A 15354-nucleotide genomic window follows, 5' to 3' on the forward strand; every position below is an offset into this window, starting at 1 on the left:
GGATTTTTAATAATTTCCGAAAGTAACATATACTCTAGAAAATGAGTCTACCACAGTATTAGAATAAAAAACTCCATCATGGCAAAGGACATTTAAAGAAGAGGGTAGAGCCCTGGCCAGTGTGGCTCAATTGGTTGGGCATTACCTCATGCCTGGAAAGGTGGAAGTCAGGCCACATGCCCTGGCTGGGGTTCAGTCCCAGTAACATGGTGCATATGGAAGGTGGCCAAAAGATGTTTCTCTCTCACATCATGGTTTTTTCTCTCTCTCCCTTTCCTTTATCTCTAAAATAAATAAATAAATAAATAAATAAATAAATAAATAAATAAATATTCTAAAAGAAGGTAGAGGTGTGTTGGAAAAGCCCGAATACAGACCCTAAATGTCTCACCTTCTTCACTCAGGATACCCATTGTTCAAGACTCATTTGGTAAAATTTAAGCAATATGATAATGATAAGTATAAAAAAGAAGCAATAGTTGCTGGATAAAAAGCTAAATTGGCAGAAACTAAAAGGTCAAATTGTATCAGGAACAAAACTAAAAGCTGCAACTTAACACCTTACATTTCCATTAGTTTTGTAAAAAGCATTTAAAAAGCCATTCCCATGTTCAAGTGGTAGTGGTGGATCAAAAACTTGAGTCTTTGCCACCTCACCCTCCTCCAAAGCTACTTCTCCTGAGCTCCTAATCTCAGTAAATGGCACCAGTGACGACCCAGTTGTTCAAGTCAGAATCCTGAGCAGAGTCCCTATTTGCATTTTCTTGTTTACTTCTCCCTCTTCCTGTCTCACACTCTATTATCCAAACATTCTGAGCTTCTCATGTCCTCAAAGGTTCCATTTTTTTCTGCTCTCCTATAGGCCTTGGAACATGGCCTCGAATGCTCTTTCCCTCTCCTCTTTGATCTACCACAGACCCTTCAAGTCCCAGATAAGACACTGCTTCCTCTGCAAAGCCTTCTCTGATTCTCCCATCCCAGGCAGGGGTGGTGTTCTTCTTAAAGCGTTCCCATGGCATCTCGATTTGCCTCATTCTGGCACCTGTTGTGCCATATTAACATGTGGCCTGTTCATTTGTTTTACTGCCCAATCAACTGTGAGCTCCAGGAAAGCAGGGCCCTGCCCATTTTTGTCATAGCTATATTGCTAGTGCCTGGCATATAGTAGGTGATCAATAAAAAGCAATGGAATGAGTGAAGATTCTCTAGCCCACGGTGTTTCTCTTTCACCCTTTCTTTCTCTCTGCATCAAGACCAATCGTTCTTTCAGTGACTTTTATCAGAAGTTTGCCCTGCATTTTTTTACTCTATTGGTGTGCATGAGAAGTGAAGATGATTCAGAAACTCAAGGCAAATTGGTTAAATGACCCCATTATGGACTAAAATACCCTGTCACACTCACAGTGGGGAGGTAGAACATGCGATGAATGTCCCTGGCAAAACTCTGAGAAGTGGCCCATTTGGGACCAAAAAACCAAATAAGAAACACATGACATCATGTATAATTACATATATTCACTGGGGAGGGTACAGCTGGTACAGGATGGGAATGGGCTTGGTGCAGAGAAGAAGAATGAAAAAGCTAGCTTTCCCACAGGATCTTGCAAGCCAAAGTGGGGAGTGCCACATCAGACATGGATGCTCTGGGGGGCACGGTTCTGCACACTGCCTTTCTGCTGGACGGGGCCATGGAAGCAACCTCCGATTGTTCCAAAGTCCTCTCGCATTGCATGTTTCAACAAATACTTATTGAACTGAATGTCGGTTCCTGAGAATGGAAATATTTGGAAATGAGCCGCCTACTGCTTGAGCTGAGATCACCAAATCTGGAACACATTTACTTGTAAATCATTTGAGATTAACTTAGAGTATACTGTGTCCAACATGCTCTCTAACTTACGGTAAATGAATATGATTTTAACAAGTTTCCAAAAGGAAATGCAAACTATCTCCAAGGCATGATTTACTGAAGAAATGTCATCATTTGTTGTTGGTGTTGCTTCATATGTCTTGCTCACTTTAGATTAACTCTTTCATGGTAGAAAGTTACTCCAAGCTTCTACAAAGGACAGAGAGAAGACACTTCTTGTCCCGGTGTTGTTTGTCAGGGATCTCACTGATGTACTGTGCCTCGAGGATGAGAGACCTGAATCACAGACTAACATCCATCACACCAGTGGTTCTCCGCCAGGACTGATGGAGGAACATATTCTTTCTCTCTGCATCAAGACCAAATGCCTGGAGGCATTTTTGGTTGTCACATCTCAGGAATGAGAGGAACTACTGGCACCTAGTGGGAAGAGGTGAGGATGCTGCTAAACACCCCACAGTGAACAGGATAGCTTCCAAGGAGGAAGGGTTACCTAGCTCTAACTGTTAAAGTGTGGCAAGGCTGGGAAATCCTGACTTATGGAGGGAAAAGGGTATACCTTTGAAACGATATAATGGCTGTTTCCCTTACAGGTATATGATTAGCATGTGATTTAGAAATCATTTCTTAGGAAAATAAGCTAAAAGGAGGCAATTAAAAAAAATAGACATGAAATGCTCTGATTTTTCTCTAGAAGCTTATCTCTGTGATAGAGAAAATAATCTAAAATTGCTCTGGCCAGTATGGATCAACTGGTTGGCGTGTCACCCTATATAGCAAAAGATTGCAGGTTTGATCCCTGGTCGGGGTCCATGAGGGAGACAACGGATTGATATTTATTTTTCACATAGATGTTTCTCTCTCTCTCTCTCTCTCTCTCTCTCTCTCTCTCTCTCTCTCTCTCTCTCTCTCTCTCTCCCTCTCCTTTCTCTAAAATAAGTAAAAACATATCCTCAGGTGAAGATTAAAGAAAAAAATCAATGAGAACTCTCATATACTACTCTTCCAATTCTAACAAAACAAAACAAAACAAAACAAAACAAAACAAACTCTATTATCAGGACCTTGCTGAAAATATGAAAATAGGACCCTACATCTAACCAAACTAAGAAGAAAAAAAAACCCCAGCCTTTCAAAACCTACTAAAATAAATGAGTAACAGCTTACATATAATTCTATAAAATAGTGGAAGGAAGTAATAGTGAGTTCCTTAAAGACAGGGATTATTATTATTATTTTTGTTTCATTATTATATGCCTAGTGTCTAAGACAGTGCCTTGAATGCTGTAGGAGCTCAATAAATATTTGTTAAATGTTTAAATACAAAAACAAAACAAAACCAAAAAACAAACACACCAAACTCAAATCATCTTGGAGAAAACAACTCTTTTATACAAGGGACAGCTCCGTTACCAGTTCATGCATTTGGAATTTTGAATAAGGAATGTTTCTGCACAGATCTTGCTTATTCTTTTCCTTTCATTGACAAACATGAAGACTCTGAAATAAATCAGTAAACGCAGGCTCAGGCCATTAAAAGCTAATCACAACGAAAATATTTGTGTAAGAGCTGTGGTCTTCTTCCTCCCCCTTGGGATGGCCTGACTAACCATTCCCTGATGGAAGAGCGAAAGACGCTATATGAGTTGTGCTCAATGTGACTTCAGGCTCCTTGCCACGAGGCAAACTTCTCAGCATCTGAGTTAAAACAAAAACATTCTTCATTGCGCACAGTTTTGTGGTGGGGCTTTTATGGCCAACGCTGTAGGTCCACGATGAACTAATGCACGACTAATTCTTGCTCAAGATATGTGGGGCATTGGGAAACTCTGAGTAATGCCATTCTGAAAGAGCTAGGACCCTGGAGTTACTCTGATCAGTAAATCACACACCACGAACTCATGACCATCTTTCTCTGCATGCTGCTGTGCCTAGAAAATGGGCAGGCACTCCTGGGCCTGTGGTCAAGGAGTCTAGATTATAGCTACGGATCTCCCTATCTGCCAGTCCTGCAAACTGAGGGGCTCTGTGTCTGTAATGCATGTATAATCTGATTTGCTTACAATTTCTTCAGTTTGGTGGATCTTCTCATATGTGCCAACGGTATGAAGCAACTCCAGGAAGAGTTGCTAAAGGGAGATTGCAAGGATGGCCACACCTTGTTGCTGTGAGCCTGGTAGATGCCATCCATTGACCATAGCCCTTTCTGGTGCTATGCCATGTGCAGCCCCAGAATCCGTCTTTACATGGTCCCTGGGTGATTGACTAAAACTGACACAGAAGATGGATCTCTCTGCTCCTCTGGGCATAGGCTGCTGGTCCACAGTGCGTCTGGCTGAACTACATTCCCTCCACTGATGCCAGAGACCACGAGACCACGGTCTGTTCTGCTAACGGCCATTAAACAGAGATGTGCTCATGTTTTCTCACATGCCAGCCGATAAAGCACCACATGTATGCTCAGGGTATCATGTTGCAGGGTTTCTGAGAAGATTTTACAGGTGTGTGAGAGCTCCATACCAAAAATGGAAAAAGGCCACGGGCAGTCTTCTGCAAAGGCAGATTACTTTCTCTTGAGACACATACACTTGCAGGCAGAGGAAGGAATGGCAGGAGGAGGAAAGGTGAAGCTGATACTAACTACCTAACTTCAGCAGCACAAGCACTTTTGTCTCAGAAACCAGCCCAGGTGCCTGTGGAGGAGCGACAGCCCCGAGGCATCAGTCATCACTCTAGTTCCTGACAGCCCAGTCTTTGGAGGGTGACAGGAAAGCCACGTTGGCCGGTGCTCTGATGTGGCATGTTTCCTGGGAACCTAGAAACCAAACACAAGTAACCGAGATGGGAAGGTTGACAAAGGACTTGACGCTGAACTGCAGATCTTCTACACAGTTCCACCCACTTCTCTGGGAGAAAAGCAAAAACTGGCAGCTTAACAAGCAAACACCCTTTCCCAGTCAACAGAGACAGAGAGAGGCAAGAGGATAATAACATGTGGCAGAGACACATCGGAAGGGACTTCTGGAAAGAAGATTCATGGCAGGGGGCTGTTGCTTCTTGCAAAATTGAGAACACTCTCAAGAACCAACCTGAGAAATTTTTCAATGTTCTCAATGGAGAAAATGAATCCCTTCAAGCCCAGGGATGGCTGGCCTTGGTTTCCCCCTGTTTAGTGCCACATTGCTAGCAATGGTAGTTGGGACATAGGACTTGTCACCCAAATTTCCTAACTCTTTCAATCCTTTTTGATGATTTTCAATCCTCTTTGTAGGACATTGGATCCTGACACTCCACAAGGGTCTGCAAGCAGGACAGAAGGGTCCGAGATGACTGGGGAGGCTGACTCACTAAACTTGCAGGACAATACTAAGACGGAGGTATTCTCATTTCCCTCATGTTACAATGGGAGAACAGAGAAGTGTGGGAATTTGCCCACGGCTCAGTCAGGGGTAGAAAGGGGATCTGATGCCAGACAGAGTGACACCATGGTCAGCACATGAAGCCCGTTTCCTGGAGCTGCCTCTCACCCCATGGAATCAGGTCAGTCCACGCAAGAGTGTGGGTGGGAGGGTGGGAGAGACCTGTGGGGAAGTCCTCTTGTTCCAGGGAACCCAACTTCATGTGTATGACTGATGAAGGCCCTGACTCTGGGTCCTGGGCCTCACTCCCCCACACTAACACCCGCCCCCTGATACTGGCTTTGTAGGGGTGCTGGGGCCATGCCAGGCGTGGTGAGTCACCAGCTCCCTTGATGTAGTTTGGCATCTTAATGAACGTTTGAGCCAATGACAGCAAAGCAGCCCTGAGTTTCCTATGATTTCCTAGACATGGTGGGGTATTTATATATATCATGAAGGAGCCAGCATCGGTCTCCTTGGTATAAAAGTGAGCCTTCCTACTGCACTTAAAACGTGATTTCTTTACATGTAAAACTTTCCACAACATATTTACTGCATAAACTGAGCTAGACACGAAATGCCACCTCCAAGCACAAACTAACAGATTTCTACTCTCGATGGAGCCCTTTGAGGGCGAGTCCCCCACCTACACACAAATGATCAACACTACGCCTCTGTGAGTAGATGACAGATGTAAACGCAGAAATATATATGATGCCAGCACGGGCCACATGCAACACTGGGAGAACAGAGCCTACATGAAAAGTCACATCAAAGCTCTGCTTCAAAAATGAGAGTCCACGTGGAGCTGGCCCCATGTGGTCATTTATGCACAACTTGCAAAGGCCCTCTGGAGGGTGAGGAGGATACACCTTGATCTGTGCTGCACAGCAAGGGGACTGCCCTAACATGGACCACGAGTACAAAGTCACATTACTTTAAGGAAAGGCCGCATTCCTGGCACCTAGGAGATATGTTTGGTTCCCCTTCTCTGGCTTGTCTCGTTCAAATGACCCCCAGGCTGAGAAGCACAGCTCCCGCCCCCGAAGCGTGTTCTCCTTTCCCTTCTGTATCATCTTCCATTCCCCAAAGCTCAGAGATGCAAAAGCACTTAATAAAAAGGGAAATGGAAGCATTAGATGCCAATGGCGAAATTTAACATTGCCGTCAGCTGAATGCTGGAACCATTCCCAAACCCAAATGGCCAAGTGAGGGTTTAACACCAGATCATGGAAAGGCTCCAAAAGGAGGGAAGGACGCTTTCTTTCCACGGCCACGTTACCAGGAGTGAAATGGTGGTACAAACAGGGACATGTTTTAACTGTCTATGCCAAAGGTTGAGAAAGATTTAGAGCATAGATTGTAAAGCTTTTCAGGCCACCCCCCCCCCCCACCCCCAACACACACACATTTTTGGATCACATCGAAGTTCCTTGTGGTATTTTACAATTTTATCTCATTTTCTCTTTATTGAGATATAATTCATACACCACAAGATTCACCTTCACAAAGTGTACAGTCGAGGGTTTTAAATATATTTATAAAGGAAACCATTACCACGATCTAATTCCAGTACATTTTCATTACGCCCCAAAGAAACACGCATTCATTAAGCAGTTACTCCCCATTCCCTTTTCACTCCAGCCCCTGGCAACCGCTAATCTACTTTCTGTCTCTATGGATTCCCTGTTATTTATCTTATTTTCTCTTTATTTATCTACTTTATTTATCACCAATGTTAAATTTCCCTGTTCTAGACGTTTCATATAAATGGGATCATACAATACGTAGCTTCTGGTGACTGGCTGCTTTTACTTAGCATAATGTTTTCAAGGCCCATTCATTTTGTAGTACAAATTAGTACTTCATTCCTTTTTAGGGTTGAAAGTATTCCACTATATGGATATACCACTTGTTTACCGTTCATGCGTGGATAGACATTGGGGTTGTTTCCACTTTTTGGCTATTATGAATAGTGCTGCTAGGACCATTCATGTGTAAGCTTTTGTGTGGACACATGCTTTCAATTCTCTTGGGTTAGTATTTTAATATATAAGGAATTTATACAGATACGAAAAAGACTTAAGATTATTAAATGGAATATGATGTGGACTGGCAAATCAAAAAATGGAAAAACAACTTGTGAAACATATCAGAAAATGTTACCTTCAGTAGTAATCAAAGACACACAATTTAGATTAATGAGATACTTTCACCTCTAAATCAATAACATTTAAAAAAGAAGTTTGCTAAATAGTCTTGAAGGTTCCTTTAAATGCATATTCTCATACACTGATGATAGAAAATTAGGAGTAAGTGGATAACCTTCTTGTAAACCAATTTGACAGTATTATAAAAAACAACAACATTGCTCTGGCTGGGCGGCTCAGTTGGTTGGAGTGTCATCCCCTACAATAAAGGTTGTGGGTTCGATCCCTAGTAGGAGCGCTTGTGGGAGGCAACCAATTGATATTTCTCTCTCACATCAATGCTTTTCTCTCTCTCTCAAAATCAATAAAAACATATCCCTGAGTGAGGTTAAATCAAATAAAATAAAAAAAACCTTAAAAATGGGTCTGCTCTTTGTCTGAGTTTGTGCTAAAGAAATAATTAAAAAAAGACATATAAAGGGGTTCTATGAAGTGTTATTTACAATTTGAACTGTAATTAGAAAACTTGCTGATTGATTAATAAGAAGGTAGTGGAGAAGTAAATTAAATGTAAGGCATTCCTGTAATATAAAGTTAAACAGAAACTAAAACCCATGTTTACAGAATATTGCTAGCAATATGAAAAAAATGCTCATGTTACAGTAAGAAGGATCACATGATTGAGACTATGACTAGAAATCATTTGGGAAGAAAAGACACTGAGAGGCTTGCTGGTGGTATGCAGGCAATAAGACTATGGGTGACTGTTCTACCTTCTTTCTGTTTCTTTATTTCTCAGATTTTCCATTCTGAGAACATACCATTAAAAAAAAAAAAAATCCTTCCCTGAGGATATTTTTCCATTGATTTTTAGAGAGAATGGAAAGGATAAAGGGGGACGGAAGGAGGGAGAGAAAGAAAGAGAGAGAAGGAGAGGGGAAGATAAATTGATGTGAGAGAGACACATCCATTGGGCCAGGAATTCAACCTGCACTGAAGTACGTGCCCTTGACCAGAAATCCAACCCATGACCCTTCTGTCCAATACTCTAACCACTGAGCAAAAACAGCTAACTCAAGAATGTACCATTTTAATAAGAAGAATAAATCATCATTTTAAATGAGGAAGGTCCCTTTAGTCTTATCAGTTACTGATTTAATCTCTCTATATAAAACCTTAAGCAACTGGTTGACTGGTGGACCGTTTGACCGGTTGCTATGATGTGCACTGACCACCAGGGGGCAGATGCTCAATGCAGAAGCTGCCCCCTGGTGGTCAGTGCGTTCCCACAGTGGGAGCGCCACTGCAGCAGTGCTAACTTCTCCAGCCTCAGTTGCAGCACTACTACTGAGCAGTGGTGGCAGGCACAGTGGGTCCCGGGGGTGAGCAGGAGCAGTCCAGCACCCAGCAGAGCTAGGCCTCCTCCCTGGCCGCCTGCTGCTTCGTGCATTACTAATCCCTTAGGTATCCTGGATTACAAGAGGGCGCAGGCCAGGCTGAGGGACCCCACTGGTGTAGGAATTCGTGCACCGGGCTTCTATTTTGTATATAAATTGACAGCAACCATACATGGATGAAGTTTGCTTCATGAACTTAAATATTAAGTGAGGGAGAATGATTGATTCTAAAGCCTGTTTAGGAGGTCATCTCTCCTTTTGGAAGGTGTGAATGGTGACAGTACCAACGGACAGAGAGACTTCTGAGTGTGCTTTTATAACATCTGTGCTGGGTAGCGGGCAGTGAGAAAGCAGTGCTGGGGGTGAGGGGTTGGCACACAAAATTGAACAGCTATAGGAATGTAATTAAGGTCAGATTAAGCAAAGCCAGAATATACAATCAACTCACAAGATGGTGTTGGTGTCAGAATGTGAGATTACAAAACCAGGAGTGGGGTGGCAGGGTTGGTGGGCTTTTGAGAACATTGGGGGCCCAAACTCCTAGGTACTTGGGGAAAGCCAGTAAACTCAGAATGGCAGGAGTACTCATTGAAGTCGCCCGTGGACCCTAATCAAGGAGCCCTGGCCACTTGGGTTATTTGCAGGACCGTTTGGTGAGGAAGTGCCTAATGGCCACACATGGGCATGGCTCTAAGAAGGTGGGGAGGATGAAGCAAAGCACCGTTCCTCTTTGGGTGCCTGTTTGTGGTGAAAACAAGGAGACTCGCATAGGGCACAAGGCAGAAAAATTCTGTATTTCCCTCATCTTTCCTCTGTTGCCTTCACCTTTTCTTGTTGGTATGATAGTCAGCCTAGCATTTTGATGTTTTGACATTTCCCCCCAGTCCCTAGATTTTGGGGCAATCCAAGCAGGGTACAGAATAATACCAACACTGGTTTACGCAACCTGAGATTTTTCAGGAGCAAAAGCTCCAACAAAGATGTTTCTTTCTAATGTTGGTATTCAGTCAAGCATCTTTCCTTGGCCCTGCTCTATAAAAACAACCAGAGGAAAACAAAAAATAAAAATAAAAGTGTGGGCTTTATTCATGAAGTAGCAAAGAGAAATAGGAAAGCCAGTGTCACATCTGGGCCACAGTGGCAGAGACTGGCTTTCTGGGCTGGACTGGCGGAGGGCCCAAGGGTCAGGGTGTCAGCTGGCGGAGCCACAAGAAAACACATTAGCACAAAGCAGCTGTTTGAATAGGCGTCATCAACGCCCCCTCCCCGCCAATGCTGAGAATGAAAGCCAAGGAGGTTCACTCCCCGATGCTGAACAAAACCCTCTCTGCCAATCTTTCCAGTCTCTATAGAGGTTCCTCGCCAGATGATCCTGTAAATGTGGCCTCCTCCTTTCAAAAAACAGTGAATTCTCTTTCTCTTTCATTCACTAGTTCCAGGCAAGAAGACCCATTCCTTTAAAGAAACAGAATGGACTTTGAATAAGAAAAATGTTATTTTTCTTTTCGCCCACGAGCTCATGTGTGTGCTGTGACCTCCACGTCTCCCCTTTCCACTGATCAGTTATCTGGTTATGCAGTCAGAGCCCATCAAAATCTACTCCCCTGAGAATCTGGCTGTGAGGCCATTTGTACTGTGTTTTTGGAACTGGGGCTGGCGTCTTTTCTTTGAAGAATGACATGAAGCCAGGTCCCTGTTCCTCTGGATCTTTATGTTGGCACTTTCTCAAGTTGCAAGGAATCCAGCAACACCAGGAGCCGTAATCTTTGTATCCCTGGCAGAGGTTTAGAATTTCAAAGCATCTCAGGCAGCTGTGTTAGGTGTGAATGCTGATAAAGTAGGCTGTCAGAAAACATACCCCTCTCTAATTCCATGGTCTGTACTGGGACAAGGGATGGTGACGGTGACAGTGACGGTGACGATGGGAATAAGGGGAGCAGAGAGGAGGACTGACTCTAGCCACACTCTTCCTTCCACTTCCTCGCCTAAAAGAAATGAGGACTGTCTGCTGGAATTTACTTTCCTTACCCCCACTGAGGCCAAGTTGGTTGACTGGGCATACAATTTGTGGTAAATCAATTCCACAGTGACTTTCCTTTTGGAATATCAATGAGACAGAGTATGATTTCTTTTTAGAATCTTGTATTGCAGAGTAACTGAACTTGAGGTTATCTCCTTAAAGATGACAGCACAGAGTTTATCTTCCCCTTTGCTGAGGGTTTGCAGGATTCTGAACCTGGGCATACAGCCTTGCAAACTTGAGTCCCAAATCTACATCATTGAAAATAAGTGAATAGTGGGAGGATGAAGGCAGGTGAAGGCTATGGCAGATGGCTCACTGCCTCACCAAACCCACCAGCTTCTTCTACAGTAACAGTTTCAACAAGGCCCATCTATGGCTATTCAGCTGAAGACTCCCTTTTTCAGACTTGCTTTTAGCTAGGTGTGGCCCTGCCTCTGAATCCTGGCTAACTGGTAGTAAACAGATGCGATATATTCATCCGCTGCATCCTTCCAAAGGAGTGAGTTAAGCTCCATTCTCCTTCCCCTTCCTTGTAGACAAAAATGGATGTGGTGCTGATGAACTGGTTCAATCAGACCGAGGATGGCAGCCTACAGGGGATGGCAGAGCTGCAGGACAGAAAGAACCTGGGCCCTGTATGGCCTCACGAAACTGCTCGTTCACCCTAAAGCTTTTATCTCGATTCCTAACACCTATTTTATATGAACCACTGTGTTTTTGGGAGAGTGAGGTGGGGGTCTTTTGATTATAATAGGTAGCCTGCATCCCAACACAAGAAGCAAGTAAAGAAATTAAACTTAACACAGAGGTCAAAGAGTAGCTGAGATTGTCACTTGTGTGTCTCCCCTCCTCAACCCCCTCCCGCCTCTAGACCTAATATGATTGTCTGACCTCCTCTGATACTGACAGCCAACCTTGGGTTAAGGCAGGTTCGTAGGATAACAACAATAACGAATCATAACAATTGCTACCATCTGTTGAGAACTTATTTTCCGCTGGCACTTCACATATGGGATTTCATTTAATCCTCAGAGCATCCTTAAAAGTGTATTTCATAGTTAAGAGACCTTGGACTCACAGAATTTAAGTAACCTGCCCAGGGCTACCCAGTCGCTGGGACCTGGATCCAAATCCATCTAACGCAATCACATCTTCTTCCGAACTCCCGCACGACTCCTTTGGAGAAGCATGCTCTCTCCCGGCCATCATCTTTGCTCCTTTTGCAAAAGCCTCATCACAGCGAGGCTCCGGCTCTCTCCGGCTCTACCCTAGGCTTGCTAAGTACAGCTGTTACCCTCCTGAACTGCTGGAAATGAGGAAGTTAAAAAGAAAGCACGAAGAACAAAGAAACCCACCCAAAATAAAGTTACTCAAAAATCACCAGTTTTCAACTGTGATGTCCCCTGCATTTTTGTTTCTCTGCACATATCCTTTTACTTACATTCAGCAAACATATTTTGATCCTCTCTATGTGACAAGATCATACAGTCAAGTAAATAAGGCCCCTGTCTTTGAATTTATATGTACCCGGGAGGGAGAGAGACAAGCCAGTTAATCGACTTGGGAAGTGAGTGCAGAGGAAGCCCAAATTCATCCAACTCTGCAACTGTGAAGGTGACTGGACCTTGGCCCAGGCAAGGAGGGGGTGAGACAGCACATCTGAGTGCACAGAGGTGTGGTAAGGCACGGTCCCAGCTGTTTCGTTTGATTTGTTCCCATATTTACGGAGCACTGAAACATGTGCCAGGCATACTGCGAAGCTCTGGGCGTGCAGAGCGAAGGAGACAGGCTCCTGCTGAAAAGGAGCTTACAGCTTAATGGAATGGATATGTGCAGCTGGGAAGGTGGTTGAAAGTAAAGCCAGATCATGAACAACTACATGCACGTTCTAGTGAGCACTTGCTATGGTGCCGGACGCTTTGCTATGTGCAATCAGCAAAATATCTCTTTCAACCCCTCAGCGGCCTTGTGAACCAGGTATTACTACCAATGGCACTCTTTTACAGGTAGGGAAGTAAGTGCAGGGAGGTTAAGTTACTTGCCTCAGGCTCACAGCTAGGCTGGCTGGATTTTAACCCAGACCTGGCTGAGGGGTTGACATGTACGCTTAACCACGTGCTCACAGGCTAAAGCATTTGTACGTTAGCCAGCTGACACTTACTCAGTATTATGTGGGAGTGAAACTGAGTCCTGACAGGCACATACTGAAACCAGGAAAAGAGAAGCATGGGGAGCCAGGGGCAGAGAATGGGAAGCGACTGCATGCACGTGGGCAGAGGGGCAGCTGAGGAAGATGTGATTTACGCAGCTGGACAAACAACTCTATCCATTCTAGCTACATGTCTATGCATAATTCATACCTCATAAATCATTCCCAGCCAAAGCAAAGCTGTAGCTTTTGTTGCCCATAGCATAAAGAGCTGAAACCATATTGCTGCAGAGGCGGCTTACTACGGGACTATGTAAATTGCATTTTCCGAGAGCCCTGTTGCAAAAAGAAGCCTAAGAGATCTTTTGGGGCTGGTAGGAGTGGAAAATAAAGGCTTGCGTGCAGCTGTGTAGCTAGCTGCTGAAGCATGACCAGGATAGACAATAACAGACATAGACACTGCAACGCAGGACATTTGGGAAAAGACAACTGCCCTCTAAAAAGGGTACATAACAACCAAGATCCAGTGACGGACTGATGTCCTCTGATGCCCATAAGAGCAGCCTGAAGGGGCAAGGGTTAGAGGTGCAGGTAAGTGGGAGGTAAACAGGGGCCCGACACCCTCCAATTGTGGGGCGTTTACTCCATCAAGTCAAACAGGAATGTCATTTTCACGGTGCAGAAGTAGCAGTTACCTCTGTTTTGCATAAAGAATGTAATATTAACCAATTCTTTGTGCTCATGTCAGAATGTGGCTTATGTTTTAGCCGCAACAGCTCTGTTCACATTTACAAGCTCCCCACAGTGAGAGGACGGAAACTCCTGCTCATCCCCAGCACCAGTCACCCACCAGCGGCCCCGAGCAGCAGCACTTGGTCCCCGCACTGTCCCCAGCGTTTATGCTGAGCTCCAGGTAACAGTGACCCGAATGCGGCTTCACACTCTGCCCCAGTTCTGGATGAATACAGCCCGCGCTGACTCAGGGAGTAACAATGGCACACACTGGAATGAGCCCAGGCAACAGCTTGCCATAATTCTTCTTGACAAAGGCTGACCCGACATGCTGATTACCAGCCAAGTGAAAAAAAAAATGGCCCTTTGTGTAAGCAGCCTACACAGCCTCGATTTCTAACCAGGTTTCATCTTTAATCTGGATACACCGTCCCTGGGTGCAGTCTTCTTTGCACCCCCGTCTTCATGCCTGGCCATCTTGCTTCCCTTTTAAGATTTACATTTTCTATCTACGTTCCACTGCTAAAATTAAACTGTTGCTAAAAAGTAGTGAATCTATCGATCTCTTATAGAACAAACTGATTATACCAATTACTACCTTGTCAAACCTATGGAGCTGCTTATAAACTTCGTTTTTATTAACCATACCTCCACCGACTGTTTTAAATGTTTCTGCTTTAACACGCTTGCTGGTTAATCTTCCATTCTTCTCATTATTCCTTTTGTGTCTCATACATTTGATTCTTCTCCCGCTTAAAAAATGGCTTAAATAAATTTCTCCTTTTTACTTTTGGCCCAGTTGCCCCATTGCAAAACAAACACATTTTATCACTTTTTTTTTTTTTTTTTTTTCATACCAGAACATTTTGCTTTCCCATTTAGGCCAGGTGATAATGTCAAACATTTTCAAACAAGACAAGACAAAACAGAACAAAACCTATTCCAAACCCAACCCTTGTTTCTGTGCTGTGATTCCAACACAGACAAGTGATGCTATTGGCGGAATTTTCAATCTGCCAACACCAAGTACACTAAGTCCTAACTTACCATCGTCGATAGGTTCTTGAAACTGTGGTGGGACTATGTATAGCAAAACTAACTTACCACAGGCTAATTGATATAAGCAAGAATTAAGTTGCTATAGCATCTCATCATTGTTATAACGGAAGGATGTTATTCGAGGACTTACTGTAATGGAGAGAATGTACAACTAATCTGGAAAACCAATTTTACATTATTTAATAAAGATGAAGATGCATCTCTCCTACGAGTAGTGACTCTACTCCCAGGCACATACCCTAAAGAAACATGCCTACATGAACCAGGGGATATGTGCATCCTGCAGGATTGGGGAGGTCCAGGAACCTGCATTGTAACAGCTTCATTGGCAATGTAGGGGGCTCACTCTACTGCAAGGGTCTGGGATTGCAGGCTCACAGCAACAACTCAAATCTGTGGCTGCAGCCGGAGGAAAGCTCCCTGAGGAGGAGGGCTGGGGAAAGGCACGTGGCTGTGTGACTATCCTCGGAGCTCTGATCCCTGGACAAAGACAGCTGGTTTGAGAATCTGGGAGAACTCACTTTGGTTTCCTCCTCTCCCTCTGTCCCCCTTGGCATCCCAGGCGAGGTTTGGCTT

General features: G+C 44.0%; 1 protein-coding gene across 11 annotated transcripts in view; it reads right to left on the reverse strand.

Moving 5' to 3' along the window:
- Positions 1–15354, reverse strand: part of FYN (FYN proto-oncogene, Src family tyrosine kinase) — a 206617-nt gene that overhangs the window by 57295 nt on the left and 133968 nt on the right. The gene's annotated exons all lie outside the window — the stretch shown is intronic.

Source organism: Pipistrellus hanaki, assembly GCF_964339955.1.
Source record: "Pipistrellus hanaki genome assembly, chromosome: 7".
Classification (NCBI taxonomy): Eukaryota; Metazoa; Chordata; class Mammalia; order Chiroptera; family Vespertilionidae; genus Pipistrellus; species Pipistrellus hanaki.